Here is a 12,580-nt window from a genome sequence, read left to right as displayed (position 1 = left end):
AAAAAGGACAACACATCATGTAGCATTGTTGTCACTTAGAAGGTATGTCATCTCACCGCACCATTTCTTGCATCTTTTTCTAAACTTCTCCACATAATCCGAGAGATGATGGCGTATTGTACATCTAATTGAAAAAATGAGACGGCTATCACTACCTCGAGAGATCATGGCGTATCGAATTAGTTAATTGCCCGTGCATTGGAATGGGTCATAAACATCTCAGCAATCTCACTACTAGGAAAACCCTTACCAATAGCGCTGGTTTTTTGCTATTAGTAGCGCGGGCAGGCGCGCTACTGCTACTGCGCTACAGCTATTTTTTAGCAGTAGCGCTTGTTTGAACCAGCGCTACTGCTACCTATATCTGGTAGTAGCGCGCCTCTGTCCATCACTACTGCTAATACTAGTAGCGTGCCTCTACAACCAACGCTACTGGTAAGGCAGCGCTGCTACTACTCCAATACCCCACGCTACTGCTAGTATTTTTTTTTTTTTATGTTGTTGTATTCATATTTTTATAGGTTTTATACAATTACAACATACACATACACTGAAACTATATGAAAAAGAATGTCTCATCATCATCATCCAAGTGATACAACATAGTCTCATCATATCAACATAGTCTCAACACAAATGATGTTGATCTCATCATCATCTCGAAATAGCGATACAAGTTAATGATCACATGTCTCTTACATTGTCACCGTAGACACATGTTTCATCATCTACCTAAACTATGACATACGAGATAAGAGCGATCACGATGATCAAAAGCGGTATTATGTAGTAGTTTTTCCAACGGCGCTAGTTCTGAATCCCATGTTGTGCTATGAATCTCAAGTAACTAGCTTCGGCTTCCGCTCTGCTATGAAACCCTTTCTGGCTTCCGCCGAAGAAGCCAGAGACTTGGGCCTGACACTCTGGCCAATCATCATACACACCCGCAACATGCCCTACATACACGGCATACCACTTCCTCGCCATCGTTGATCTATATACCTGTCAAAGATGCACATATATATATGAAATAGAAGCAACATATATAGTAAACATAGTTAACAAATTTCATCGTACCGAAAGTAATTAACTAGAGCGCGGCACCATACGTCTAATAGTTTCGTCGTACACTGAGACATTCGAAGTTACGTCGTACAGAAAGTAACAAGTAACTAAACAGACACATTGTTTCTAAGCAGTGCACTCTCCCCATTTGTCCATATCCGGGAGGGTGTCACCAAGCTTAGTGAAAGGCGTCATGTCTTGACGCTATAGGGCAATGCGGGTTCGGACGTCAGCTCGCGATATTGGGCCGCCATAGAACATCCCATTCTCTTTGAGGACATCTTTCATGATGATGGATGCAATTTCCTGCTGGATCCGGTAGAAATCATTTCGAAGTTGATTATCCGGCATGGCTCCAAAGGCTTCGGCCCGTCTCTGGATATGGGTATCGGATGAAGATTTCATGCAAAGTGATTGCACATCCCTTCTGTACTCCATCATTAGATGGATGACGTAGAATCCATCATTGTTTCTTGCCGGTTGCTGGATGCAACAGAAGTCAGTCTTGTGGCCGAAACAAAGCCCAGCCTTATTTGTTTTTTAGCATTGGATGTAGCCACCCCGCATGCTGAAGCCCAGCGTAGCTTTGTCCAGAACATACTTTATGTGTGTGTAATCTTTCTTCTGTATGTTCTTCGACAGGTCCAAATATAGAGCGCAGGAGTAACGCGGGTAAAGAAAGATGAGAACGGCACGACACCACCCGCTGCGCAAAATACACGATCAAGTTAGCCTACATGCGTGCAAAGTAACTATTGAAATGCACGTATGTGTTATAGTGCTATCCGCGGATGACTTACCTGGGATGATAAGGTAGGAGAATCGTTTCTTTGTCCTTATTGCTGACCAAGAATTCTTCGATGTACTGACTCGCATATTAACGGTTGGCGTCGTTGATTGACAAGAAGCCCTCATGCATGTAGTATGGGTCCGCGACCGCAAGACCGGTGACTTGCTCTCTCCTGACGATGTAGTTCATGTGCAGCGCATACAGGCGGACGAACGTAAAATCGAGTGTCCTCATTTGAAACATCTGGAAGATGTAATCAAACCTCAGGAAGAAGAGGTCCGTGTGGCATGTGTGGACATACATCTTGCAGCTGCTCGGCACATGAACCGTATAAAGTGGGTATCCTGGATCATCTGAGGCGAGGAGGCTTCTCTCTGTCGAAAGCACATGGTCATGGAGTCTCCTGAGATCCCCTGCTATGGCAGCTAATGCATTCGCCGGTACCATTGGCTTTCCCGCAACATGGATTAATGGCACATGTTTCATCGGTACACGGTCAACCTTGGTCGAAGGCAGCTGGCTGCTAGAACCAACATTGCCAGCTTTATTGGATTTTCTCGCTGCCGGTCTCTTCCTCTGCTTCTTCTTGGTGGGCTCAGGTGCACCCTCCCTGAGCACCACCCCTAGTGTTGTCGGGCTCAGCATTGGACGACTATGGATAATTAGTTGAGCTTGGGTGGAGCCGGCATCTGGAGGCGTGTCCTGCGAGGATTGCATGAACAAAGACTTCTTGCACTCCCGAGGACATTCCGGCTCTGGTACATGCATCTCATATTCATATGGTTGACTCATTGTTACTTCGTTGTCAAAGGCAGTATTGAAATACTGGTTAGGGTCATCGGCCTCCTCCATGTCATGATCCATATCCTCTTCCATGGGAGAGATGGCATCATCTGCCGGAACGGTTGGCCCTCCTTCCTCATGTCTCTCGATCTCAGCAAGCAGCACAGACGATGGTTGTACTTGTGTAGGTGGTGTTGTGGTCATACCTTCCTGAGGTCCCGTTGGTGTGCTCCCGGCCACCTCGACACGAAGAAGATTTTTCGGCCACAGGATCGGCCAATTTTTGCATTGGCCAAGCTGCGTGGGGGTCTCGTCATCCTCTCCATCGGTTTGTATCGGACGAGGGAAACCCTCGTCGCCCGCTTTCACACTCGCCACGGAGACCCTTAAGGCGTTATCAAGCATCTGCCGGCGGTGAAACAATCGATCCTTAGGCTTGACTATAGTACCCTTCCCCACATCCACCAACCCGCCCTTCATGTGGTAAAGGAGGGTGCACAGAGTGGAGTTGGCCTACAAAGACATATAGGTGCGGCGTCAGAGATCCAAAAAGAACGGCAGCTAAAGATTAATTAATTAGTTGAGTTGATGAAGGTGCGACGCGTATTTACCGTGAGGGCGTCGAGCTCAGCCAATGTCGACGGCCCGGCATTCAAGACAGAGACGGAGCTAGGGCTGCTGTGAGAGCTGGGTGTAGGAGCAGGTGCTGGAAGAGGTGTGGATGCGGTTGCCATACTAGGTACAGGTATGGGTGCGGTGTTCATTGAGTTGCTCCCAGTGAAGCTGGGCATGGGAAAATCACTTGCTGGCGCGTTTGGATTTTGTTGCACCCATGTGACCACTGTTTGAATCAAGCTTGTAAAGGCAGCCACCATATCATCTCTACAGGCAGCGATTATCTCAACTTTGGTCTCAGCTTTTGCTTTCTCCAATCTTGGGTACACTAACGAACCGTTCGTCCTAGCCAATGATGTGGCACAGGTTATCTATGTGAAGGACATGTCTACCAGACCGAGAAAAAGAAAAGATAAGGAAGTGAATACATCATACGATGAGCCAAAGCACCACATAGTTCTTTCAGGAAAAAGGGACATTGTGGGAGTGGAGGGCAAGACAGACATGTCTGAAGATTATGAAAAGTTTCAAGAAATTCCTCCCTTCAAAGTCAAGGTTGACCCAAGCATCCTGATAAACGATGAAGATTATCCATGGTTACAGCGCAATAAGCAAATGACACAAGCGAAGAAAAATTGAAGACTTTCTCCCGCAACTATTATGATGATACCATGCCAACTTTGTCACAGACGAGTATGATACCATTGTCCGTTTTGTACACGAAGTGCATCTAGTTTTTTGCCGTAACCCTCTCAACTTTCTTGCACATGCTATGTGGATAAAATGATGATACCATGCCAACTTTCAACCTTTTCAGAGTTTATTTGAAATGCTTTTCAATTTTAGGGTCTTATAGCTCAAAATAATTAGTAAATGCATGAAAAATGGTGCATGAAAAATAAAAAATAAAATAAATAAGTAATTGGAAACAAAATAATATAAACTTTATTATAATATATAAGTAGAAACAAAATAAAATAAAATTTAATAAAATTTATGAAACTAAAATTAACAAAGTATTTTCTGTTCAGAACATTATAAGAAACCTCTAGTATTATTGAAACTAAAATCATATAAAATTGATGCATCTAAAATTATCGAAGTATTTTCTATTCAAAATCATTAAAAGCAAAAAGAATTTTCATAAAGAACTTTTTTTGATAGAAACTTTAATAGCAAAAAGAATTATCATAAAGTAAAATAAATAACTAATTAGAAACAAAATAAAATAAAATAAATAAGTATTTTGTTGTAAGTAGAAACAAAATAAAATAAATAAAGGAAAAAAGAAAACAAAAAAACTGGGAAAAAAATAAAAAAAATGCCACCTACTTGGCCACCACGGCGTGAATACGACTAGAAACCCATCCATGGGCCAGGATTCAGGCCCGCAGAAGGCCCAGCAGGCCCACAGGCATAGCAGTGCAAGATTAGGCCCAGAGGCCTGCAGTTCAGAGGAGTTCAATGGAGATGGCGGGGCAGGGCTTATAAACAGGTCCTGCCGCTCCTCGGCTAGCGAGGTGGGACTAAACATCCCACCGCACCGCGGCTTTGCCAGGCACAGGACATTGGTCTCGGTTGCTGCCACGAACTGGGACCAATGCAAACCTTTGGTCCCGGTTCGTGGCACCAACCGGAACCAATGCCCCCTTTAGTCCCGGTTGGTGCCACCAACCGGGACCAAAGGCCGCCGCTTCCTGCCCTTTGGGCTGCTGAAAAGAGACCTTTGGTCCCGGTTGGTGGCACCAACCGGGACTAAAGGGGGCATTGGTCCCGATTGGTGCCACGAATCGGGACCAAAGCTCTGGGTATATAACCAACACTTGTGAAAATTTTTATCTTCATCTCGCAGTTGCCCCTGACGACCCCTTGACGACATCGACGCCGCCAGGCTGCCCCGACGCCGCCCGCCGCCCCCGCCGTCGCTGTCGCTCGCGTCCGTCGTCGCCCTTGCCCGCACCCTCGCCGTCGCCGCGCCCTCGCCCGACGTCGTCGCCACGCGCCGTCCCTGCCCCGACGCGCGCCGCCCCTGCCCCGCACCCTCGCCGTCGCCGCGCCCTGGCCCGTCGCCGTCGCCCGCGCCCGTCGTCGCCGTCGCCCGCGCCGTCGCCGTCGCCGCGCCCTCGCCCGACGTCGTCGCCGCGCGCCGCTTCTGCCCCGATGTATTTTTTAGATATATGTATTTTTTATGTATGTATTTTTTCAATTATAATGATGTTTTAAAAATACATATATGCAAAAGTTAGATTTTTAGAAAAGTTTTATCTATATATGTTCTCTGAGTGTGGGTACTGTCATGAAGTTGGAGTAATTTTTGTGGTTGTAAAAGAGTTAGGAAAATTTAGAATGTGCTAAATATGTCAAAAATGTTTTTTTGTTCATAGAAAGTTTTTTGTTCATAGAAAGTTTTTTGTTCATATACAGAAAGTTTTTATATATGACTATGGATATATGAGCAATGATGATCCATGGATGTATGCATTGATATATATGAAAAACGATGTTCATAGAATATTTACCAAGTATATATGTATTTTTGTTCATAGCATTTTTTTCCATTTATATATGTATGTGGCTATAGATGGATATATATGAGAAATGATGATCCATGGAAAAGTTTTATATATGCAAAAGTTACATTTTTAGAAAAGTTTTATATATCTAGCTAGGAAAGGAAGAAGAAGAAGAAGCAGGAGAGGAAAAACGAAAATAAGAAGAGGAAGAAAGGAGAAGAAGAGGAGAGGAAGAAGAGGAGAAATAAAAAAGAAGAGGAAAAAAGAAGAAAAAGAAGAGGAGGAGAAGAAGAAAGGAATAGAGGAGAAGAAGTCTTCTCTATTCCTTTCTTCTTCTCCTCTTTTTTTCTTCTTTTTTTCTTCGATCTTCTCCTCTATTCCTTTCTTCTTCTCCTCTTTTTATTTCTTCTTTTTTTCCTTCAATCTTCTCCTCTATTAATATCTTCTTCTCCTCTTTTTATTTCTTCTTCGTCTTCTTATTTTTTATTGGATATGTCGTTGTCGATATACCCCGTGTCCCGATAACTTCAACACGAGGGGGGGGTTCGACCTCCCCCCCCCCCCCCCCCCCCCCGATAACATTATTTTCCCATGTATGTATGTCGTAGTTGTCGATATAACCCCCTCCCGGATAACTTCGACCGTGATAACTTATACCACGGGAGCACCCCCCCCCCCGGCCCTCTCGCTCGACCAAAACTCTCGAGGACACCCAAACCCTAGAAAAAAATGATGTCGGTCTCCTGCCCCCTCCCGCCGCGCCCCTACCCTTGAAGCGTTGCCGAGGCCACCCCAAACCCGGAATAAGCTAGGTCTACGTTTGCACTAATATATCCACCTGCTGTCATGTTTGTGTAATAATTGCCATGTTGTAATATTTGCAGAAACAATGGAGCACGGACGAGACGAGGAAGCAGAAGATGTGTTGGGGGACATAATCTTAGCCGGAGGTGATATCTTGTCGTATCTTAACGACAATGATGGTCTGGAAGAACAGGGTGAAGAAGCAGGCTACGGTGATCGAAGAGTGGAGGAGGAAAGACATGATTATGATGGCTCCGGTGACCCAATGCTAGTGCAAGAAGGAGCCCGTGGTGACGGCTCCGGTGACCGAACAGAGTCCGGCTAGGTAAATATATTAGTTAAGCCTGTGTTGACTAGCTAATTGATGCATTCATTGTTTTGGTATGTACACATATTAATTAACTCTCGTCTTTCTTCTTTTTTTAGCCCTCCGGATCGAGCACAACTTCGGTAAAGAGACGAGGCCCGAAGAGAAAGTTGCGTTCGGATGAAAGGTTTGAGATCACAGAGATCGCGCGCGACGGCCAACCGATTGAACCCATCCGGACAAAGGAAGCATTTTCTGCTCAGTGCGGGGTTCTTGTTAGGGACAAGATCCCGATCAGCATCCACCAATGGTATAAGCCTAAGAAGGAAGACCCTGAGGTGTCTTATGTCAATGATATGCAGAAAGATGATCTTTGGACTGAGCTGAAGGCAAATTTCACCCTACTGCCAGAGAAGGATCCGGAGAAGCCAGTTAAAGAGCAATTAATCAAGTCTCATGCTCTTAAGAAGATGGCAGACCTATTCAGGAGGTGGAAGAATGAGTTGAAAACGTTTGTCGACAAAGAAGAGACACCAGAATTCATCGGCCAGTATGAGAAGATCAGAGATCACTGGCCCACATTTGTGGCCCACAAGACATCGGAAAAGAGTAAGAAGATGTCAGCGACAAACAAGTAGAATGCTGCGAAGAAGATGCTTCACCATCGCACGGGGTCAGGTGGCTACCTCAAAGCCCGGCCTAAGTGGGCCAAGGCTGAGAATGATCTGCTTGATAAAGGGATCAAACCAGAGACAATGAACTGGCCAGACCGTTGCCGGACTTGGTTCTTCGGGGCTGCTGGAAAATTGGACCCTGTATCAGGGAGGTGCGTTTGGACGGACGAGCTTTTGAGAATACCAGTCAAGAGGCTTCAGCACTATATCGATGCAGCGCAGCAAGGGACGTTCGTTCCAGACAGAGAGAACGACGAGCTCACAATGGCCCTCAGGAATCCTGAGCACCCTGGACGGACACGAGGCACGCCAGGCTCCGTTTCGTGGAAGGCTGGTTTTCCGGACGCAGGCGGTTACAAAAGCCAGGAGAGGAGGAAAAAAGTGAAGCAGACCCAAATTCAGAAGCTGCACAAAAGGGTTCAAGCGCTAGAGGAACGAGACGCCAATCGACATGCCAAAACTACCCCCGAAGCTACCCCGCCATCTCAGCGGAGAAGCAGCGTGGCTTCCACCGAGCTGCTTCAGCCGGAGCATGTCTTGATGGCTCCTGCTAGCTACCCCGTGGATGCTATCATGGAGTCTCAACATTGCCACCTTATGACGCAATGGCAGAACTTCAAAGTCAAGGCGGCTGTTGGCTCTGTTTTACCTCTTAAACCCGGCGCAACCTACCACTGCCGGCCGATTCCAGAAGGATATGCTAGGGTGATGGTGGATGAAATAACGGAGGGATTTGAGGACCTCCGGCTTGACCACCCTACCGGTGAAGGGGAGACTCGGCTGGGTTCTGCTCTGAAGACTCCATGCCTATGGTGGAAGGAGCTCATCAACCTTCCGAACTGGACGCCTCCGGCGAGTAAGGGCACTACGCCTCCTCCTCCGGTGAGTGATCAGGGCACTCAGCCTCCTTCTCCGGCGCGTGGCGGCACTCCGCCTCCTCCTCCAGCGAGTGATCAGGGCACTCAGCCTCCTTCTCCGGCGCATGGCGGCACTCCGCCTCCTTCTCCGCCTGCGCCGGCGCGCCAAAGCAGCCAACCCCCTCCTCCGCCTCGTCAGCAAGGGCGGAAGAGACCCGCCGCCGCTCCGGCTGCTCCGGCGTGTCGTAGTCCTTCTCCTCCGCCTCGTAAGCAAGGAAAGAAGACAGCCGCAGCCGCTCCGTCTGCTCTGCCGGCGTCTAGCAGTACAGCCAGAGGCGGGAGGCAATACAGATTCGGTCCTTCTCTGAAGACTCCAGAGAAGTTACCATACGAGAGGACCGAGGAGGAAACCAGGAAGATCGTGCGAGCCAAAGTGACGAACTTCTTTGAAGGGGGAAAGAAAATAAACATCCACCTCCGGAGGAGAAGGTAGATCCGGTGAAAGCGAAGCGCACTCTGGCTGCCTTGACAAAACCACCAAAGTCTCCGCCGAAAGGCAACTATGAGCGCATTATTGCAAAGACATTTGCCGAAGCGGAGCGGTCGGGAAGTACTGTCAGTGATCAAAGGTTAAAAGAACGACGAGCTGGGAAAAAAATTGCCCAGCTCGGCGAACAAGCGAACCAATCGTGCCCCCCGCTCAAGGTGTCTAGCGACATCGTCGCTAATGATCCGAGGATGGTGCCCGGTTATAGCAATCTTGGAGATTACCTGCCCGACGATGTACATTATGATATCTTAAAGTTGGACGAACACAAATACCATTACGGGAAGCCTCTCGTCAAAGATGAAAGATCTCTAACAATGATGATGCGAAGATCACATGATTGGTACATGAAAACCTGCAGAGAGTCTGGGGGGAGGAATACTTTGACGCTGAGAGTTAAACCGGAGCATGACCTTGTTGGAATTGAACTGTTGAATGTTCCATTTGAGGAGTTCTTCCGGTTTTTCAATCAAAAGGCCCTCGATAAATCAACGATCACTTGCTACTGTCTGTAAGTAGTGCTACTTCTGTCATTAAGTCTCTCTATATAGGTCAGCTCTTTCATTGCATGTATTTATAATTATCCTCACTATATTATGAAGATTGAAGATCTTCGAATTGAAGAAAAGACAAATCGGTGATATTGGGTTCATTAACACAAATCTCATAGATGCAACTGAGGTTAAATATCATGCCGAAAATACCGAGGCCAACTTGCTACGATCGTTGGTAATAAATGAAAACAAAGATATAATACTCTTTCCTTACAACTTCAAGTGAGTGTTACTGTCTTGTGCATATTCAGTTTCCCTTATTAGTCCAGGTTATTGTAATGTAATTGATGACTTATGCATGCGTGCGTAGCTTCCACTATATTCTCCTAGAGATTAAGCTTGAGCATGGAGTAGTAACCGTCTTAGACTCGAGACGAAAAGATCCCCAGGACTATGCGGACATGACTCAAATGCTCGAGAAGTAAGTTAAATCAATCATTATCCACCATATCAGCAACTTTGTTCATTTCCTGATATCAAGTAATTGTTTTCTTTGTCTGGCAGGGTTTGGAGAAAATTCACCAAAAAAGCTCCGGGACTGCCGAAGAAGCTGCAATTTAAACACCCGAAAGTAAGTACTATAGTAGCATGTTCTGCGCATCTCCTAGTGATTCAAGCACTAGTTTCATCAATACCATTTAGCATGCTTGCTTATCAGTTTGATTGACCTCTATTTCTTGTAAAGTTGTTGTGGCAGGAACCCAGGAATAATTACTGTGGATACTACGTTTGCGAGTCCATCCGCTACACGACCTGTGAGCGGGGCTACTCTGACGAACAATATGAAGTGCGTAAGCAATAATATTCACAATTTTATTTTATTACCATCATTTGTGTTGAGTTTCATTTATTCATATATATATATGTATTGACCCCCTTCTTCAAATTAGATGTTTCGGAAGCGGGATGAACTCCTAGCACCAGATCGTATGCGAGCAATTCAAGAGGAATTGGCGGCATTCTTCCTTGACCACGTGATCGCTGAAAACGAAGAATACTATGTGGACCTTGTGTTCTTACAATTTAATTAGGAGATTATATTGTAAGAGATAATTATTGTATATATGTAGCCAGTAGTGTCGGATAGATATACGAGAACTTGTTATTCGACCAATCTCTCGGAGAAGGAGAGGTGGTCGATATCACTTCTCTCTGTATGCATATGTTCATGACGATCTTCTGTTTCCTTCATTTGATTACTAGCTAGTGTGTCTAGTCCTCTCCATACGTATATAGTACGTAGCGTCGACCAAGCACGGAGATAAGAGAGGACACTTCTCTCTATTAATTAGCTAGCTAACACAATATATGAAACACCTAAATTAACCCCCCAAAACCCCCAACCCCCCCACCCTTTCAAAAAAAACAAAAACCCCAGCCCCTGAAATGCTGACGCGTGGATGCCTATTGGTGCCGGTTAGTGCCACCAACCGGGACCAAAGGCCCTCCTGCCTGGGCTCGCCGCACCGGCCACGTGGAGGCCCATCTGTCCCGGTTCGTGTAAGAACCGGGACTAAAGGGTTAGGGCATTAGTAACGACCCTTTAGTCCCGGTTCAAAAACCGGGACAAAAGGCCCTTACCAACCGGGACAATAGGCCCTTTTTCTACTAGTGGCTGCCACTTCCCGCGGCTCTATTGGCTCGAACTCGCCAGGGTGCACCGCCGTGACCACCAGTCTTCCGATGCCGAGCTCATTTGGGCGTCGTGTCCTCTTTTCCTTTCCCTCACTGGCTTGGGAGGTCCCACCTTCCGTGTTGTAGTTAGCAACATCATCAGCGCCAGTCTCAGTGACGGTGTCGTTGGTGGCATCAGTGTCGGTGCCCGCGCCACCACCGTCGTCATCCGTCATGACAAGGGGGTCCTAACACCCAGCTTGCTGTCTCTCCTGATCCCCCAGAAAGTCGAGGTAGGCGTGTGCTCAACCTAATTGGGACTGAGAACCTCCGGCCTCATCGGTGTCGGTCATGTTTCCTAGGGTTCAATGTCGTAGTCGGTTAATTATTGAGCTTTATATAATAAAGTGAATAATGAAAAAAAGTGACCTTTGTTTTGCCGGAAATGTCATTTCATTCCCGTCGTGACAAATCTCGAGCACTCGATATGTCCAACTTTATAGCACAAGTCATGCCGAAATTCACGGAAAATTTCGGCATGACCTTTGCTAGAAAGTGCACATATAGAGCGCTTGAAATTTGTCGGAATGGAAATGAATCAACATTTCCGGCAAAACATAGGTCACTCGCAATCGATTTGCCTGCAAATGACAATAAGCCACAAAATGGACTCACTCGCATTTGTTAACTGTGTAGAAATAAGCGGCGACGGACGGGTTGATGCCTAGCAGCGGCCAGTACTTACGTAGTTAGTTTGGACCCATCCCAAAGTGATCAAGCCTCAAAACTAGAGCACTAATGTACTTCCTTTGTGGCTTAATGAGCAGAGCTAGCAGAGACCTAGCTAGCTACAGTTAGCTTGGACCCATCTGATGAGTGAGTGATTAAGCCCCACACCTAGAGCAGGGCACTAATTAACCATGTAGTATGCGCGACAGCAAGCAAGCCTGAAGATTTGAAGCCTAGCCAGGCAGGTTAATTATCTGCCATATATAGGTCTGTTAAAATGTGATCATAAGGCAGTCAGTGCAAGAAGTTAACTAGTGATGCTACTGTAGCATTTCTTAAGAGGATTTAACAGTAGCATTCCTTAAGAGGATTTAACAGTAGCATTTCTTAAGAGGAACAGAGCAAGTGTAATGAAGCAATGAAGCAAGTGTAGAAGATGCAATTGATGATGATGGCATCCAGATCTTGAGGTAGAGGGGGGCGGGAGAGGGATGCACCTTGCTGCCAGAGGAGCCAAGCACCTTGCGTCCGGCGTCCTTCTCCTCCTTGCCGAGCACCTTGCTTCCGGAGGAGCCAAACCAGCTGCAGAGAACACATACGACCGGTAAGAGAGAGAGAGAGAGAGAGAGAGAGAGAGAGAGAGAGAGAGAGAGAGAGAGAGAGAGAGAGAGAGAGAGAGAGAGAGAGAGAGAGACTGCTGGGGGGAGGGGCGCCGGCCGGTGGAGGGA

This window comes from Aegilops tauschii, chromosome 1, assembly GCF_002575655.3.
Source record: "Aegilops tauschii subsp. strangulata cultivar AL8/78 chromosome 1, Aet v6.0, whole genome shotgun sequence".
Lineage (NCBI taxonomy): Eukaryota > Viridiplantae > Streptophyta > Magnoliopsida > Poales > Poaceae > Aegilops > Aegilops tauschii.
The sequence above is the reverse complement of the archived record's forward strand: the minus strand, read 5'-3'. Positions refer to the sequence as shown.